Source organism: Melitaea cinxia, chromosome 25 (assembly GCF_905220565.1).
Source record: "Melitaea cinxia chromosome 25, ilMelCinx1.1, whole genome shotgun sequence".
Classification (NCBI taxonomy): Eukaryota; Metazoa; Arthropoda; class Insecta; order Lepidoptera; family Nymphalidae; genus Melitaea; species Melitaea cinxia.
Genome location: NC_059418.1, coordinates 3,094,932 through 3,115,832, shown reverse-complemented (window position 1 = coordinate 3,115,832; position 20,901 = coordinate 3,094,932). Strand labels below are relative to the sequence as shown.

At 39.1% G+C, this 20,901-nt stretch overlaps 1 long non-coding RNA gene across 1 annotated transcript; it reads left to right on the top strand.

The window, feature by feature from the left end:
- The first annotated feature begins 10,725 nt into the window (after positions 1–10,725).
- Positions 10,726–12,731, top strand: LOC123666218. The gene is made up of 3 exons (XR_006745173.1): positions 10,726–10,962; positions 11,129–11,188; positions 12,657–12,731. It is a non-coding gene; the product is annotated as an uncharacterized LOC123666218 (long non-coding RNA).
- The last annotated feature ends 8,170 nt before the right edge of the window (positions 12,732–20,901 follow it).

The following is a 20,901-nucleotide window of genomic DNA, read 5'->3' as shown; positions in this document are numbered from 1 at the left end:
GCTCTCCTCTCCGAGCCGGTTTGTGTGAACGGACCCTAACATGTAAGTCCCGCCGATCCGCGTGCTCAGTGCAATGCCGTCATTGGTCGACTCCGGCGCAACTCGGTAGTTTAGTTTTTATTGGCGAATACGATTCGATATTAAAACGTATACTATTTCTAGTTTTAGAATGTACCTACCGTGTGATTAAATAGCGCTACTACTGGTTCTCCACTCTCTTACTTTTCTCTGTAAATGATATGAATATCGACTTTGATGAAAAAAAAATTATATACATTAATAAATTAACGTTATATATAGCTATAGCTATAATTAAATAGAATTAAAAACATGTTTGATTCAGTGTATGTTTAATTTCTATTCTAGTTACCTAAAATTAAAGTAATGTTGAAACTCCTTCCATTAAGTCGTCGTGGGTGACGTGAAAACTAGATGAGGACGTGGTGTTGGTGCTAGAGGTGGCCATTTCATCATCGTCGCTGTCGTCACTTAAACTTTCATCGTCATTTGAGTCAGACTCATCATATCCTACACGAATAACATAAGTTTCTGTCATCATGTTGACCACATGATCGCTTTTACAATAATCGGCCTCTATTTCTTTCACCTTGGTGCATAATTTTCCCCATTCTGGTGCTCCCATTAAATTTATTTTTTCATCGACCAGGTCAGTAATCTGCGTATGGTTCCAACTTACATTTTTGCTGGCGACATATCCCTTTATTTGGGACCAGACCATTTCTATAGGATTTTAGGTCTGGATGATATGGGGGCAAATGAAGTACAGAATAGGCCATTCTGCTTTGCTTAATACGGTACCAATATTATATTTTTAAATTGCTCTTCGTATTTTTTTATTAAACTGTACACATGTGGCTTTAGCATGGATTCTTCAAATGTAATTTCTTTTTGACGGAGCCAGGTTTCCATGTCTGCTTTCCTTGTAGTGGACGTTGGTGCAGCATCAAGTTGTTGGTTACAAGCTCTTTGTCGACTACCACTACTGAATTAGGCGGTAAATTCGGCATGACAAAATTATACTAGTGTTATAATGACTATGTATGTAAGAGGTACTAAGTTAAATAAACATATTTTGCATTGTAATTTTACTATGGCAACATATTGTTTTATCATTAAATCTTACAGTTACAAAAAAAAAAACATGACAAACAAAACAATTTTGTTTTTAGTACGGAGCCACCGCTCGTAACTCTCAGAGTTCATGTTGTCATGGTAGTCACTGCTTTTTGTACCGGCTTTGAATGTCAGCAAGGCATTCGACACAAAACCTGGTTCACTTCCCGCGTGCACGTGTGGTCATAACCAAGCGATTACCTTTAGATAGAGGTTTTTTGATGACTTTTGTGGAACCGTCTGTCCAAGAATGGTGAGACGCATGGGAACTAGTGACCTATGATTTCTCAGTGTAAATTATTGCTCTTCCTTCCTCTCTATACTTCTTCATCTTTCTCAGATATTCAATCCTTTGAAATTGAATTTGTGATTGCTCAATCAAAATTTTTCTATTGGTTTCTATTTTTTTTCCACTTAAAACCCTCTTCTTTAATATTCGCCTGAGACTTGCTGTAGGTCCTTCGAAATGCAGGTCATCTTGTAACTTCGTTTGCAATTTGCCTATGGTAGGCAATTCTATTTCATTGACGTGGAAATTATGGATGATTCTTTTTATAACACCCAGGTTAAAGCTGTCAATGTCTGTTATTGGTTTTAGTTTGATTTTTTATTTTTGCCGGGAGTTCGGAAAACAGTTCTAGTCGCAACCTTTCCGTTTCTCTTTCGTGGAATTTTTTTTCCCGGCCTGTCTCTAATTGTAGCCGGCGATGCTCGACTGTCACGAACTCGCTTGTGGCTCGTTCAAAAGGTATTTGTGTTCGCCGTGTGCGCGCTCTAAACTGCCTGATGCCGCCGCCGCTTCAGAGGCCCCCGCGACATGGACGTGGTAGGTTACGTCGCTGACGGCATCGGGGTGGACGCAGTATCGGGCGGCATCGTAGGCACAGGTGGTGGAGGATGGCGTGGAAGTTCTCCAGAGGGAGTAGGTGGCAGTGAAGCACGGGTGGTAGATGCTGGTGTTGCTGAGAATAAATAATTACATACAGTCATATATTAAAATGTGCTCAAATGGATTATTTAGCCAAAACATTGTAACTTAAAAAATAAAAGGTACCTTGTAGAAAATCAGAAGGAATAAAATCCAACACAATTCCATCTGTGGCAAAATTTGGGACGGCCAGACCGTAGGCGCAGAATGTCTTGATGGTGGGGTCTTAAAAATATGAAGAATTCAAATTAGAATAAATTATAGTTTAAAAAAACAAAAAAAAAAAACAGGCTTTTCTAGCTAATCGAACTAAAAATAGAAAAAAACGCTTTCTACTCTGAATTGAATTATTCTACACTCGAGAGCATAGAAATCGCACACCCCCTACATTTTCATTTTGACTGCAAATATTTTTTAAATTTAATGTTGTTTGCGAATACAACTTAAATTAAATTAAAATACACATTTTTAGCTTTCTAAAAAGTCATTATGTATAGCCTTGACCTTCGAAATCATTACAATAGGAACAAAACAACAGAATGCCCCAAATTCACTTGTTACAGGTAGTTAGGTTTGTAAGACTTTAAGCAGGTATTAAAGAGTTAAAAAAACAATATTTTTTCAAAGACAATGATTTGTTAATACGAGGTATTGCCTCCCCTAGCCTGAATAACCGCTTCCATTCGATTTTTCATTGTAGAAATAATTTTTTTTACAAACACTTGCGGCATGCTGTCCCATTCTTCCTTGATTGCGGTTTGGAGCTCTCTTAGACCTGTCGGCGGTGCGTTTCTTGCTTGCCCTTACTCTTTTCTTTAGATCATCCCATAAGTGCTCAATAGGATTGCGATCAGGGCTTTGAGCAGGCCACGCCATAACGGGTATTTCAACCTCCTCCAAGTACTGGCGTACTATAGCGGCGGTGTGTTGTTATCTTGCGTTATCATGCATAAAAACGAAATTTGCGCCGATAAATGCGGAAAGAGGCACAACATGTTCTATCAGGATTTCCTCGATGTAACGTCGGGCAGTCAATCCTCCCGATCGACGGTCGGTATCGGCCCCTGTGATGAACACAAGTTCGGTTTTCGCTTCCAGTGACATGCCTCCCCAAAACATGCACGAACCACCGCCGTATGAGACCCGTTCGGAGATGCAGCACTGAGAAAAACGCTCACCAGATCTTCGATAGACTTTACCTACGTCCGTCGTTACCATGGAGACAAATCCTGGTTTCGTCAGAGAACAGTATTGTCTTCCATTGATCCTTTGTCAAATTTAGGTGATTTCGTGCAAACTGAAGGCGCGCTTGTCTGTGTACTGGGGTCAATTTTGGGCCAGTTGCTGCTCTGTGCGCTATCAGGCATCCTTCGGCTAGTCTTCTTTTAACCGTCCACCGACTAACTTCCACTTCTCTAACTTCCTGGAGTTGCTGTCCGAGTTGAACTGCATTTAATCGGCGACTTCGCAGTGATGTCGTCACAAGATAACGTTCATCGGGCTGAGTTGTCGCACGTTTTCGGCCTGATTCTGGTCGCCTGGTAAAGCTACCAGTTTGTTGATATCGCTCGTATACACGTCGAACAGCATATCTGCTCAAATTTAACTGACGAGCCACTTGACTTTAGTTCTGTCCAGCTTCAATTAGTGCAACCACTTGAGATGCTGCTTCCAGTGTGGTATCCATTTTCTTGTTCAGAATGATGACGTATTTGGTAAAGGACCTTTCTGACTGCAAGTTGAAATGTAAATGATGTCATTTCGCTAGTGGTCTTCTCACACTACCCGATGAGGGGGTGTGGGGAATTGTGTCACATGATCCTAGATCATTTTCACAATGTGTCTACCGCCACCTATCAATATAGGTGGGTCCTTGGGTTGGGCTATGAATTAGCCACGTGGGACTCTGCGTTGGGTGAAATGGAGTGGAGTGGTGCAGGTTGGGAGGCGGGATGGGAAAGGAAGCAATGTGGTGCGTGAGACCCTTCTCAAGTGAGGTCGAGACCCACGGTAGCCCCGTGGGAGGCCCAGCTAGATCGACCGTCCAACAGGAGTTAGGTACTCACACCATTGCGTGGGAACGAGGAGAGGTTCCGCGGGAGGGCTCGGTGATCCGGTGGTCTTGCGTGCCATGGTGCAATGTTCTTGATATGCGGTGCGTCCGATGCATCCGCACGGGAGAACATCACTTTGGCTAGCCGGACTACGAAGTCCTCCAGACTCTCGATCTTCAAGTCCCTTTGAAGGGTCGAGTTCTTCACGCACCAGGGCGCGTTTGCGATGTAGCGCAGCGTCTTAGACTGCTGCGCTTGGAGGCTCTTCTTGTTGGTGTCGCTGAGGAGGGCGTACCAGGCTGGTGCGGCGTACGTGAGGCGAGATCTCACGAACGTTTTGTAGAGGCCCAGTTTGGTTTTGAGCGGGAGCCTTGATTGCAGCAGCGGTCGCAGAGCTGACATTGTAGCTTTGGTCTTCCCAATCACTATTCTAGTGTGGCCGGACATGGTCAGTCGGCGGTCGATCGTAATACCGAGGTACTTGACCGCCTCCTGCCATTGGATGTTGTTCCCCTCGAAGCGAAGCAGGGGCGCCATCGGGCGTGAGCCCACCGATAGCGCCTGTGTCTTGTCCACGTTAGTGGTCAACCTCCACTTGGAGAGCCAGTCGGGGAGAGCGTCGAGAGTTTCCTGCATCTTGGCAACTGCGCGTCTCGTCTTGATGGACGTCGCTATGTACGCGGCGTCGTCGGCGTAAAGAGCCAATGTGGTTCCATCGGTGTTCGGGATGTCATTCGTGAATAGCGCGTACAACGTCGGAGACAGGCAGCTGCCTTGCGGGACACCAGCAGCAACTGGGTACAGGTTGGACGTGGTTCTCTCGATCTTCACTCTGAAACTCCTGCTCTCCAGGAAGGATGAGATCACCCTAACTATGCGACGAGGAGTGGCCGTGGTTGTCAGTTTGTAGAGTAGCCCGGGGTGCCATACACGGTCGAATGCCTTCTCGATGTCAAGGAAGACAGCGACGGGTTTCTCCCTTTTGTTGGCAGTAGCCGTCAGCTTGTGCATCACTCTTGAGAGTTGTAGCGTGGTGCTATGTTCCGCTCGGAAACCGAATTGTTCGGGGCGTAGTTCCACGTGCTGCGATAACCGCTGCAGCAGAAGTCGTTCGAACACTTTGGAGATGGCTGGCAGCAGGGTGATGGGGCGATAGCTCCCAGGTTTTAGGATGTTCTTCCCGGGCTTAGGCAGCATGGTCACGAGTCCTATCTTCCAAGCGTCAGGGAATTGCCCCGTTCGCAGAATCCCGTTGAACAGGCGCGTCACTGCCGCTACCGTGCTCCGCGGTAGGTGTCGCAGGGTCCTGTTGTCGACGCTATCCGCTCCCGGCGCCTTCCTCGGCTTGGACTTTGATATGACTCGTTGTACCATGCCCGGTGAGATGACGAAGGGGTCTTCGTCAGGAGCTATCGGTGCAGCGAAGTATTCGATCAGGTGTCTCTCGACCTCCGCCGTGTGGTCTGGAGCTGAGTCCGAGTTGGGCTGGAACTGCAGCTTCAGGTGTTTTGCAAAGATTTCGGCGCGTTCCTCAGCGCGGTACTTGAGCGTGCCGTCTTCGTCCCGAAGTGGTCGGACTGGAGTCGTGGAATTGGTCAGCTGTCTGCACAGCTTGAAGATTGATGTTCTATCTTCCGAGGCATCCTCCAATCGTTTCTCCCAGCACTCCGTGGCGTGGGACTCCAGCAGTGCCTTAACTCTCCAGGCAAGCCTGTTGAGTTGAGTCTTCAGGTTAGGGTCCCTGTTGCTCTGCCACCTTCTCCTGAGTCGCCTCTTCTCCTGAATCAGGTGATGAATGTGCTGGGGGAGCGGCGGTAGCTGGGACAAGCGGGTGCTCGAAGTTGCGGTTGTCGTTGCAGCGTTCAAGGCTTCCTGGATGCGTGACGTCAGTTCGTTGGCGAATTCGTTGACGTCGTTGGCCGTCTGAATTCGCCTGGTTGACTGTGGGGGCTCGAGCGCTTCCTGGAAGGCCTTCCAGCAGATGTGCCTCCGGAGTTGAGGCGGCGACTTGCTCGTGAGCTGGTGACCCAGCACCGCCAGGACCGGCAAATGGTCCGATGTTAGCTCATCCTGGACCACCTCTAGCGTGGGCTGACAAGGAAGTCCACGGTGAACCATCAGATCGATGACGTCCGGTGCTTGCGTGATGTTGTCCGGGTAGTGCGTGGGCAGCTCAGGTCCGAGACCTCGTACCCGCTGACCTCGCCGTCGTCGAAAAGTCGTCTGCCGTTCGCGCAGATGAGGTTAGAGTTCCAGGCGACGTGCTTGCAGTTCCAGTCGCCCGCCGCGAGGCTCGGGTGTGGCGAGTTCAGGAGTTCCGGGTGCGCGCCGCCGCAGTTGGCGCACGTGGGAGGCTCTTCGACCGGCCTAGGGCAGTCCTTGGCCGTGTGTTCCTCCCCGCACCTGACGCAGGCTAACTTCCTATGGCAGCCGTGGCTCGAGTGCCGGAACTGTTGACATCTGTGACACTGTGCTGGGCCCTTCTTCCCTCGCCGGGCCTCGATCTTCACTCCGGACATGCATAGAAGTTTTGTGATGCCGTGTATTCCCGGCGTCACGTTGGGCGTCCTTTTGAGGATAGCCAGGAAAATGCAGCCTGGTCTTCCTTTCCTGGCGTTTATAGGACGCACGTACTCCGGAGTGTATCCCAGGCTACAGAGCTCCTCTTCGATCTCCTCGGCTGCTGTGGACACCGGCAGACCTCGTATAGCGACCTTCACGCTCTTGTCGGCTGGTAGCGAGTAGGAGAACCACGAGATTTTCTCCGTTGACTCCAGCTCGCTAAGGAAGCGCTGTGTCGCTCTGTATTCAGCCTCAGTTTTCGGGGTGAACCGTACTCCCTTCCCGTAAGGGCGGGCGTTTGGCGTGTGTCCGAGTTTTTCGCGGAGGCGCCTGATGTGCTGGGTCCAATTCGGGAAAAACTCCACCACCAGAGGCGGGAAGTTTGTGGTCTTCCTCGCCGGTTGGCTGTTCCCCGAACCGGAGCTTCGGGCATCCGGCGCGCTCGACGCATTTGCCTGCGCTTGGGGTGTGGGTGCTCGGGATGGGGGAGCACGAAGTGCGTCAGCAAACGATAGCGGCGACGAATCGACCTGCATCTGTCGCTGGTCTTCTTCCTGCGGTGATTCTGTGGGGGCTGCGTCGGGGCAGTGACGCTTCGCTTCTTCTGCTGAAGAGCTATTGTCGCTTGCCGCTGAGAGTTGCCTCCTCCTTGGGTTGGTGAAAGCTTGTGTCACCTCCTGGGGACTGGCGTCATGCTGTAAGGCTTCTTGTTGATTGCTCAGGTGCTGCTTGAGCACCCTGATGCAGTCTTCTGACATGAGACCGCTTTTCTCAAGGCGGTCTGCGATCTTCATGTTTGTCTTGAGCCTGGCTTCAGGGGACAGTTTCTGAAGATCTGTCGCCGATCCGGTTCTCTGAAGGACTTCCATAGAAGCGGGGCGTCCTTTGGATCCGGCGAGGTTGCTTGCTCCCGACCTGTGGGGCGTCGGCGTGCTGCGCAGCGCTACTGAAGTGGCGATGGCACGTGGTATGGCGGTGTTGCGCGCGGTGCTTGTTGCGCCAGACACACTTGCGCGTTGTTCGGTCTGCCCTCGTGTGCAGGCTCCCGGAGTAGCGCTGATTGGTCCGGGTACTTTCGTGATGACAGAGTTGTTTGCCGAAGGATGCGTCGGCGGACCGACTGGGTCCCTGCCGGCGTGATGCGTGTGGCCCTGAGAAGGGCCTTTTCGGGTTTTTGGACTTCCGTCCATGATGGATGCAACCATCCGCGACCGAAGACGGCGCCGCACTGAGCGAGCTCAGCGGGCGACCGCCGGTGTCAACGTACGGCGACTATCGCTTCGTTCGCGAAAGCGAACGGCGAAACTCGAGCGGTGCCGAGATTCGTTTTCTTCTTAAGGTCCGTGCGGAGAGATGTTGAGTTGTTGATTGCTTGCCGATCCGATATCTGATGTCATTTCAATCATCTCTTAACCTTTTATACCTGCTCAAAGTGTTACAAACCGAACTACCCGAACGAATGAATTTGGGTAATTTTATTGTTTTGTTGCTATTGTAATGATTTCGAAGGTCAAAGCTACACATAATGGGTTTTTAGAAAGCTAACAATGTGTACTTCAATTTAATTCAAGTTGTATTTGCAAACAACATTAAATTAAAAAAATACTTGCGGTCAAAATGAAAATGTAGGGCGTGTGCGATTTCTTTGCTCTTGAGTGTATTTATATTGAATTATTATATATTGAAGCAATTATGGTTGATTGTTCGATTTTTTACTACTGTAATATAAACTCTTTGTAATTAAAAATTATTTTCTACTTTTTAGTTCGATTAGCTATAAAAGCGTGGTTTTGTAGTTTTTTTTTTTTTTTTAAACTATAATTTATTTTTTATTTTGTGTTCGATTTTTCAATTAATTATTTGCGGACATGTGATAGTATTGAAATGCCTTACGAACTATTTCGTAGTCTCGTCATTTCGTCTAAAGCTTCACTGTTGCATAGGGGTTTTCCTGTTAACTTTTTTTTTTTTTTTATTTTTTTTTTTTTTTTTTTATTTATAAATTTTGATCCACGGGCTCAAAATGCCCGTGCCTTTGTTTATCATGCATGCATTATAATACTACAGGCGATTTTTCTACTTATTATACTACAGATCGACAGTCCTGTGACTGCCTTTTTTTTTTTTTTTTTTTTTTTACCCAGAGGAAATCCCTAACGGATGCCTACAGCCCGGGGGAGCTGGAGGGTATGTCCGAGTCGCACGGACTAAAACCTCTGGGGTGTTCCTTCGACACGCCTGGACGGAATCACAGGGACACAGTTGCACTTCCGCGATACCGCTAGCGGTTGCCTTTCAAGCTCGACGCGATTCGTAACTCCTGAGAGGCTCCCTCGAACACTAAGGTCGCCTCCCTCCTCAGGACCGTGCAATGAGGACGATATATACCCCGATCTATCGCCCACTGGTCCGGCGTTACGGCGGCAGATTGGCCAAGTAGGCCCGGCGTCGCCGACCGCGCCTTCCGCGACGAATCAGGAGCGAGTTTGGATCTTGTTCTCGCTCCCGTTCTGCCGCTTCCTTCTGCAGCATAATGGAATTGCAGAAGGAGGAAACTGCTATCCATTTTTCCTCACTGTCGACCATAGCCCTGATGTCCTGTGACTGCCTAGTAAAACTAGGACGTGGTCCGACGCCGACGGTTTTTTTTTTTCCTTACTAAATACTGTTTATGCAGAAGTATACACATAATTGCTTTCTAATTTCTAACATTATTATTTTTCTTATCTATGTCTATATTTACACTTATTTGCCTAGTTATCATATATGTACACTTATTTCCTAGTTACCATATATGTACACTTATGTTCTACTTACAATGTACACTTAACCTATGTTATTTCCTGTTAACTGTTCCTGTTAACTGTTTCCTGTTAACTTAGAGCAATCAAGGTCTTAAATCCGAATACCGTCTAAATTTGTAAGGATATTGGGAAACTGTGAATTATTGCATTGTCATCGGTCCTTGATACATGTGCAAAGTTTGAAATTAATCAAACTTCTGGCAATTGGTGAAAATTATGCTCAAAGATTCCATTACATACATACATACAACCCAAGCTAATAAAAGCGTGGTAAAAATTATACTTGTTTATAAAAGAAAAAAATATAGTAAATAAGCAAAGACCACAAAGCAAAGGAAAAAATATTGTAATAAGCAATGATCACAAGCAAAGGAAAAAAACTAACATCAAAGACTCTCTCCCTCAATTTCAGCTTGACCAACAACTACAGTCAAACCTATTATGCCCAACATTCTTTTCTGCAGCAGTGAGCAGTATGGTGACACTCGTTTTGCTATACTTTGTATACCAAACTTGAATTTTTTGTATAAATTGGCAAAATTGTACGTCAAAATGAAAAAATTTAAACGTTGGAAACGTCTAATTGTCAAATTTTGACTTAAACAAATTTCCTAACCGCCATATTATATTGCAACCACCGAGTAACCATAGCCGGAATTTTGGATTTTTAGTTTTTGCATGTATATTTTCTGAGGTTTAATACTTTATTTTGAGAATATTATTCGTCGCTTCTAGGGATTTACTATGGGTTTGTATTTGAACCTGAATCATTGGTCTTTTTGGTCGAACGTAGTAATTTTGCTTTTGAAAATTTCTTAATATCTATATCAACAGAAAATAACAGTATTTTATAGTTTACCTATATATTTATTACTTATACTATATTTTTCTGTTTTCATTCCTTTAGAAAGTACAGTGAAACGTAATGTGAGATATCAAAAATGTACTATTTGTGGTCTAAAGAGGACCCCTGGAGCCAAAGTATTTTTGAGCAAGTTTCCACTTCATTGAGATCGGTTTATAAGTATTACCATGCTCTGTGGTGTAAACAACAGAACAATACAATATTTAAATAAATTCTACTTAAAATCTTTATAACAGTAAATAGCTAACTGTAGTAATAAAGTTACATTAAAGTATTATACATACTTATGTATACTAGAAAACAAGTTGTAGACTATGTATAATAATAATTTAACTTTTAATATAAATTGACGATTAAAATTCTACTCTCAGGTGTCGTTCTTGGGCCAAAGCAGTTGGGAATTAAGACTGCTTACATACCTGTTAAAATATTGCATGAAATTAAATATTTGTGTGGATCTCACTTTGAAAAAAAGTATTTTAATACAAAGGGCAATAGATCAATTAAAAATGCTATTCCAACATTAAATTTGCCACAACCATTGGATGACAGACAGTCTTTTGGTAGATTTTCCTTTATATGGTGAAGAAAAAGGAAAATCTCAAGTCTTGAAAGGTGCAATTTTTTTATATGTTTATGATAATTATAAATTACATGATTAACATAATTATGAAAATATATATTTTTTTCTCGATGTTCTTGTTCAGCTATTTGTCTAGCCTTATTTCTGGTTCATAATATGCTAATTGATATCAATGATAAATTTTTTTTTATTTTCTAGTTTTTCAAGATATAACAAATTCAGAGAACTTGCAATGGAATGAAAATATTTTATCTAAAAGTGAGTAAACTACTTTATTATATTATATTTATTTATGTTATATGGTTAGAAGTAACAAGTGTTTTAAGAGGTACAGCATCTTGTTAGTTCATGTTTGGTTATGTAACATATTTTTAATGATGGATAAAATTAAGATGTTTATTGTTAATTAAATGAACTTATAATTTTAATAACTTGCTGTTGCAAGTCTTATACATTTTTAATAAGTGACAAAAAGTTTTCTTGAAAACAATGTGTTGTTGTTTCAAAAACTGTCTTACTAAGTATGTACTGGAAATTTAAAAACAAATTAAGGTGAGATTATATAAAAGTCATACAAATGTTCACAATTGTACTGTATAGAAAAAGATAATTTTTAAATATATTTTGTACTGATATGGCAGAAGAGAGCCAAAGAATTTAGCCACCCCCTCTCTTCCCGTGGGTGTCGTAAGAGGCGACTAAGGGATAACAAGGTTCCACAACCACCTTGGAACTTAAGAAGCCGACCGATGGCGGGATAACCATCCAACTGCTGGCTTTGAAATACACAGGCCGAATTCGGGCAGCAGCGTCTTCGGTGTGACAAAGCCAGTACTGCGGTCACCAACCCGCCTGCCCAGCGTGGTGACTATGGGCAAAACACATGAGTTCACGTTATTTTTGGCGCGAACTTGTGGAGGCCTAAGTCCAGCAGTGGACTGTATAGGTTGTAATGATGGCAGTACAATCTCAGTTGTAATAAACATCATATAATAGATGTTGTTAGTCAATGTTCTAAAAAATCATCTGACGTATATTTAAATTATTTTTTATACATTTACCTAGATAATATTGGCCCTTAGATATCAGATATCTAAGGCTGATTGATATACATATCACTGATAAAATGAGAGATATATGTAAAACACTTTCTGAGAATCTTTAATATCTTTTAACTCATGCAAAGATTCACAACATATGGTACAAATTATCCAATGCACTATAAGATTTTTTGGTTTTATTGTTTCTATAAATTCATTTTCATCTTCTATATAATAAGATAAGTAATCATTAACTATAATACTTTACAACATGATTTTTGTTAAATTAATAGAATATAAAATTTTAAAATAAAAATAATTTCATATCAAATCTGAAGATTTTATTTTCTTGAACACGCTAATCTCTGGACCTACTGGACCGATTTGAATTTTTTTTCAGTATTTGACAGCCTATTTATCGAGGAAGACTATAGGCTATATATTATCACGTAAAGACCAATAAGAGTGGAGCACCAATGAAGAATGTTTCAAAATCGGATTTTTTTTTGCCTTCTGAGACCTTCCCCATCTAGCCCAAAGTAACTGTTCCACGCGGACAAAGTTGTGGGTAGAAGCTAGTAGAAAATAAAATTCAAATTATTTAACTGTGAGTAAATAATGGAAAACGTAAACAAAAATTTACAAGTAACAGATACATATTTAGATATTGTACTACTATTTTTCAGATGCTGAATACAGCTTTGTCCCTTTACCCTCTACTTCGCAGGTTCCTCAAGGACTTACTTTTGAAAAAACACTAGGTAAGAATAACAAATAAAAAATTTCACATTTTTGATTACATAAAACATTAACAAGTAACATGTCTACTATAAGCATATAGCTAACTAGCATTTAATTTTATGACACAAGTTCACTTTATTATATAAAATATTTCTCTAACTGTATATGTTAATACATAGATAATTATAAGCAACTAAAATATTTTAATGTATAAATTTTTTTTAAATGTTATTTGTAATTACACTCAATTATTCCAATTGTATCATGCAATGGGCGTTCCTTTGTTATATACTTGTGTTATTATTTCAAGCAAAATTAAATACACATTGTAACGATCACTAATAAAATATAAATTAATATATTAACATTGTTAAATATTGAAATAAAAATAAAATTTATCTTAATACAATAAAAGCAATAAATTATTTTATAATATTATATTTAAGTAAAAATTTATGAAATTAAAGGAATAAATCACATTATACATAATATATACTTTCGACGTATGTATGTACGTAATACGTACATACACATAAAAATATATATATATAATGGCATGTATTTAGTGCGGCAACTAAGTAAAATGAATATAGGTTTTAAAAAAAATTAGAGTGGGTACCATATATAATGGGTTGGCAGCTAATAAGGAGTATCGTAATAAGTAATAGGTAGCATATTAATATATCAGTAATAAGCTCCGTTTTAATTTAAACTAGCATCAAGTTTTTCTTTTGGGAACTGAATTAATATCTAAGCGGAAACTTAATGGCGAAAATAAAATAGAAAATGGGCATTCATAAATAATATAAATCAGATTCTATTTAAAATTGTTTGTATGAAGAATAAATATAAACTAGCTTATATTATACATATATTGTGTGACTTTTAATAGCTTTAAATAAACTCTAAAATGGCATGCAGAAAAAATATTTTGCGGCCTTTATTTTCAAAATTATAGGTGAATAAATAAAATAAATAAAAAGAGTAATTACTTTTATTTATTTTTAAATAATCATAGAAGACTGTAGTTATACCTAAGTATTAAAGTTACACAATAAAAAGTTACGCAGTTAGACACAATTAAATAAAAAAAATATATTATTATTGTATTATTAGGGCAGGTTTAGATTTGGCAGGACGCCCTCGCTTTCTTTTTTGACCAATTGGAATCAATTTGGCCTCTAAAGGCGGAGTGGCTAGTTTCAACCTTATGGCGAGGCCTATTATATGTTTACACACATATATTTTAAAAAATTGAGGGCAATTGCACATGCCTTTCTTCCATTCTGTTCTTGGCAGTACAACTTTCCAGAACGCAAAGTTTTTTTCTTTATACTCATCAAATGTATGCCATGTTTCGTTATATGCCATATCCGTAGCCCTAGCTTTCTCACTAGGTACTATATAAACGTTGTTTGTATAATCCGATGCTAAAGTCTTTACTTTAATGTTCTGCTTTGCCCAACAATATCCTTCTGTCCATTCTTTGAGTTCAATGTTGTGTGTCTCTGGGAATAAGTCTTCAGAGATTTGGTTTGACCATTGGGTAACCATATCACTCGCCACAACAAGGAAACGTGAAAGGGGAAAACGTTCCCGCATCGTATTATGATCTTTGATAGTCTTGTTAAATGCTTCTAAAGCGTTGTTTGTGGTCGGTGAAAGGGTTGCTGCAGCCCCAAAGTACCAGTTAGGGTTTTTGACTAGCCACTCCCTTTTAAAGTATTGTATGAATGCTGTCTTAGTAGCATGTTTGGCAACAAAAGCATGGGCAGCAGCATTGAAAATATCAACTGATGATGCATTATGCAAAGCGTCTATATCTTGCAAAATATCTTTTCTGTATCTTTTTTCTACAAACTTTTCAACAGATTTTTGCATATTTTTTTTTAGCATGCGCCCAACACATACGCACAGTAGTATCAGAACCAAAAACATGGATAAAAGCATTTTTTATTGCTTGAGCTGCGTCACACACTAATACTTTTGGTTGTAAATCATGATTAAACAGTGAATGAACTTTCTCCTTTAATCCACTAAAAATCATCTCAAAGTCTTCTTCTTGTTCATTAGTGGAAACTCCTAAGCAAAGGGGATAAAATTTTCTGTCTTTATTTGTAGTTCCAACAATCAAAACAGGAAAGCCTTGCCATATCAATTTGTAGGTTGCATCAGCGTGGAAAACGTCAGAAGAACATACAAACTTTAATAATTTTCTTGTTGTCAAAACAAATCTGAAGATCGGTTGGTCGCTCTCTAATATCCAGTACTTCATAACAAATGGTTTATCCTCATCTTCAGGAATAGCTTCATGATCATGTATCCACTTTTCTAATTCACCTAAGTGAATAGTGTGGTGTCCGAATTTCACGCGCCGCCTATCACTTAAATAATTATTTAGTTGAACTTTTGTAGGCAACTTTATTCCATCAATTTTTTGAAGAGAAGCCAATATAGCTTTAGGCTTCAAATGTAAGTCAAAAAGTCTGTTGATTTCTGTTTTAGTATGAGCGTCGATGCCGTAGTCGCCTCGAGTGCCAATATTTTCGTGATTATGTTCAGCATCTGTATGATATGCAAGAATATTGTCGGTTCCACTCTCAAATAACAAATAAAGTTCTGCCGCACACTGTGGTCCCTTCTTCCGAACTTTATTACACCTGTAAAAACGTTTTTGCCCCTCTTCTGTCATTCGCGTAAATTTCCGAGACCAAGTATTTTTTGAATTCACGAAATCTTCCGCCTCTTTCAAGTTTGAAAATTTAGATTTAAAAACCCAAAGTTTGTTTCGTCCACGTTTGGGTTTCATTGGTCCTTGATCCTCTGATTCTGCTCCACTTGAATATTAATCCGGCACTCCTTCATCACAATTTATTTCACGACTTGGTCCAGCTAACTCGTAACTGACTCATCTCCACATATAAATCACTAAATACTGGTAATTCACTAAAATATTACGCAAAATAAACAAAACTAAACATTAACGTGCACATTACCGGCGAATAATGAAAACAATAACAATCTAGAAGTCGCGTGGGCCCGCCGCCCGCGCCGCTTGCTATTGGCCGTGCACCCGCACGCACCCCGCCACCCCGCACTACACTCGTATCCAACCATCGCACCTTCCGCCGTTTTCATGAAATTATGATCAAAAAATATTAATAATTAACTCTTATTCATTTTTATTGTACTCGTTTTAATATTTAGAGCTGCCCGCAAAGCGAAGCCTGAAAGTGGGTTTTTAGACGGCACGAAATAGTTGGTAAAATATCTTTGCCACCCTACTAACATTATTAGTCGCCAAGTCATTATTTATAACTCCTCGCCTAATATTTTATTTGACTGGTATAGTTTATTTGCTACCTAAACGCAGCTGCTAGTTTTTAGTTTTTATAACAACTTTAATTTTGAACCTTACATAATATAATAGTCGCGAAAATATTTAATCGCTGGCAAGTTATTTTATTTGTTGCAAACATTTAGTCGACTTTTAAGTTATTAGTCACTCGGAAAATAATAAGCTATATATAATAACAGGGTTTTTTTTCAGATTCTACATTAACTGAACGTAAAAAGATCCTACTGAGTCATTTGACTCAAACTTAATTAAGCTTAAAGCGTTTGGCACAGTCGAAATGCGAACTGTGAGGAAGACACACAATAAATTGCTTGTAGCTTATAACGATATTAGCGGGGTCCAGACTGACATGCCCATTGACATTCAAGTTGTTGATGAGATAGCTTATCCTGTTTTGTTTGCTTGTCCAATGAAATTGATTTCTTTTCATATGAAAATGATTTATGTAACTTTGAGGAGCAGCCAGTATATGTTAGTGGTTATTAGCTGCAAAATTATTGCGCTGAAACAAAAAAAAATCCGCTGTGGCTTCGCCCACATAGATTACGCAATTTTCGCTATTTCGTTTTCTTCCATAATTCGCTGTTCGTTTATCCACATACCATTACATGGCGTACATGGAATTGTAGCATCCCGTGAAAGAATTTTTAAAATCGGTAGTACTTTTTGGAATTATCTACTACATACAAACATTTAATAATACCAAAATAAGAATTTAGAAGATTATTCTAAATATGTTCTCACTATGTTTTTTGTAAATTATTTTGTTTTTTATCTGTATGGCAATGATCATCATATAACGCTTTTCAGAATTGTTTTTGCTTAGATAATATCTGTAAATATGTTTGTTATGTTTGTTTGTTATTTACTGTATGTCGGATCGTATTATATGTAATCATATGTAACGTTTAAAAATTTTTGATTTTTGTGAAAATGTTATGGGTCGAATTCATTGTCTTGTTTTGTTATTGATTGATAATTACTGTTTCGCGAGATCATTTTATTTGTATCACTTTTAAGAGTTGATTTTTTTTGTGACTATGCTACGTTAAGTGTTAAATCATGTTTTGTTAATTTTTTTTTAATGCTTTTTAAATCATCTTTTTTGTTATTGTTTGACAATTACTATTCGATACTATTTAATTTGTTTTGTTAATTTTTTTTTATGCTTTAAAATCAACTTTTTTGTTATTGTTTGACAATTACTATTCAATACTATTTAATTTGTTTTGTTAATATTTTTTTATGCTTTAAAATCAACTTTTTTGTTATTGTTCGACAATTACTATTCGATACTATTTAATTTGTTTTGTAAATGTTTGTTATGCTTTTAAATCGTCTTTTTTTGTTATTGTTACTTACTGTTCCACGGGTTGCGGGTTCGATTCCCGCCTGAGATTGAATGTACTACGTGTATTTATATATTTATATATCTATTATTTCGTTTATTTATTTCAAAAAATGTATTTACAGTCAGTTGTTACCTGTAACACAAGCATGCCTGCACACAAGTTGCTTAACATAGGAGCATATGACAGTGTGTGTATGTTATATTTATTTATTTATATTTATTTATTTTAATTTGTTTTATAAAGAGGTTTATGTTATGCTTGTAAATCATCTATGTTATAAGATTTATATTATATTTATTCATATTTATTGATTTTAATTTGTTTTATAAATAAGTTTATGTTATGCTTGTAAATCACCTATGTTATAAGATATTAATTAAATAAATAATAATTGATAATGATTTATCTTAACAATTAATAATTATTATTAAGAACTACCTGACCCGGCGAACTTCGTATCGCCTAACACAAACTTTATCGTATGGTATTAAAGTTCAAATTGACTTTTAAGTATTATCACAAATCATTTGTATGGGAGTATAGAAAAGTGTTGTTTTTAGACTTTTTCAGGAAATTTAAATTTTTTTTTTAATTTTTCTCTCCGTAAGAACCATCCTCGTACTTCAAGGAATATTTTAAAAAAAGAATTAGCGAAATCGGTCCAACCGTTCTCGAGTTTTGCGCTTAGCAACACATTCAGCGACTCATTTTTATATTATAGATTTGTTTTTTTAACATGTTTTAAATCATTTTGTTTGTTATTGTTTGATAATTACTATTTGATATTATTTAATTTGTTTTGTAATGGTGGATTCAGCTCCGATCCTTCTCCTACATGAAGAAAGAGGCCTAGAGTGTGCTGAGAGCTGTGGGATGTATCGCAGTATATTTACGAAAATATAAAATTTGTTTGTTAGCTGTTGTGATCGACATGTCTTCAATAATGTAACTTTTTTGTATAACAACATTAAATTTGAAAAGAGTACCGAGAGTTTTTTGCAAATCATTAAAAAAGCGGTTAACAAAAGATATTCATTTAGACGTCAAAAAATTAACTTCCCCTTTATAAGTTCATTAAGAACTCAGAATTTTGAGCTCATAAAAATGAGCTATTCAAGACGTCATGTTAGAACTTCTATAAGAGGTCTTTTAAATGAGTTCATACTGAAATCTTTATGATTTGGATGCTGACTGGGTTTTAAAATACTCGTAATAACATGAATGGAACAGATTGACCTTGAAAGACGGTATCCGAATGAATTGCTCCAGGAATCTCAATTATTAGGCCAGGACCAATTTGTGCAACTTCCGGGTCAATCACAGTACGACTGGTTGAGGGCCCTCCACCAGTGGCCAATGCAATTTTGCCGCTCTTTCGTTATTGCTGCCCGTTGGCGCTGCTTCAGGTCCATCCACAGTCTTCTCAGTTGTTTAATTGAGACCTAATAATAAATAATAGGTTAGTTTACCATTATAGTAAAGTATATAAATAAAATTATTGACAAACACGACTGGACTATTGACCTCCGCTGTTACATGAGGACTTGCATTGTATTCTCTTGCTGTATTGTCCCATGCCACATTTTTCTCGCGCAATGTTGAGCCGTCTGTGTTTTTGTTCTTAATTACTGTCGCATGAGATTTTTAAACGCCCAAGAACATTTTCTTCTCCATTGGAGTAAAAATATGTTTGGATGCCATTTCAGATACAGACAGAAGTAGACAAGTATTATATCAATAAAAAAATAGCGTAACACTCAACAACGTAATTCAACTCACAAAAAGTGGTATTTTTTTTTTAATTTTTCCCAATCATAGGGAAAGGCAAAGGCAGAGCCATGCAGCCATCGTCTTCTTTTAGTTTCTTCTGTTCCGTATAGATAATAAAGGCCAAAGCCACTTCTTGAGTACATATTACAATAAACTTTCATAATCCATTTATTTATAAGGCATAAAGCCAATTCTTCAGTATTTAAATCCGTGTTGAATGTTCCAATCCAGTAATCGTCATTGCCATTAATACATTTTCTTTTCGTATAAAATGCTAGAAATCGTCAAAACTTTTTATACCTCCAATCCCGTTGATATCATAAAATTGTATATATCTTTATATGTTACGGTGTTTGTAAGTATGTCTTGGATTTCGCGCGAGATGCTATCAGATGTCTTATATATAACCAATAATCTGTCTGCCAAAACCAGTCTCTGAATATTATGTGCATGGCATTCAAAAAATATATGATTTAAAGTTTGTTCAACTCCTAGATTGCAATTGGTACATAAAGGAGATGAAATTATTTGCATTCTATGTAAATGTGAATTGAAACGACAATGTGGCGATATATTTTTGTCTCGTAAATATTGACTATTTCTTTGTGATAACAATTATGTTATTAGCATTTTTGAATACACAGTTGTATTTATGAATGACTTGAGCGTATTTGCTTAAAAATAATTGTAAATTGCCGACAAACATTTATTGCCGCACTACGCCGTTTTATTGGAAGACGCGGTCGGTGTAACGTGATTCATGCTGATTGTGGCACCAATTTCGTTGGTGCTAGAAATCAATTGTCAGCTCTTATGGAGAGGGCTTCTGTTGCTGAGAAAATTGATTTCAAATTTAACCCGCCCTCGGCACCTCACTTCGGTGGCGTTTGGGAAATCCAGATTAAAGCTGCAAAATCACACTTATATCGAGTTGTAGGCGATCAAGTACTCACCTTTGAGGAACTGACTACACTCTTCGTTCAGATCGAGTCAATTCTGAATTGGCGTCCGTTATATCCCCTCAGTTCTGATCCTAACGATCTGACTGTGCTCACGCCCGGAAATTTTCTCACCCTAGAATCGTTAACTGCTGTCCCCGATGAGGATCACACTAACACTAAACTTCATCGGCTTAATCGGTGGCAACTGTTACAATCTTTTCATCAGAATTTCTGGTCTAGATGGAAACATGAGTACCTTAATTCATTGACCGAGCGCGCCAAATGGACTAAAGAATCGAAACCGTTATCAGTGGGTTCAATGGTGATAGTTAAAGATGATAATCGTATACCACTTCAATGGTCACTAGGTAGAGTGGTTGATCTACACTTCGGTGCTGATGGGATAGCTCGAAGTGCTGTTGTTAAAACTTCGCAAAATCATTTAACTCATCGTCCATTGGTTAAGTTATGCCCTCTTCCAATCGAACAATAAGTTAATTATATATATAATCTTTTTTTTTGTTTCTTCTTCTTCTTCATATTGGTTAAGTCATAGGTTAAATTAATATTTTCATTCTATTCCAATGTTATCGCTATTCAATTTACTTTTATCGTGATACATGTTTACCTTGCTAACATCGTATCTTTCATTTTCATTTTGTTATCATCGTATCGTATTCGTTATTTTGTCTCTAATAACCTCCTGCCTACTGAAGATATAATTTTTGAGCTATCGCTTTGAAATTTTCAGGGTATGTCCATTCTGTCT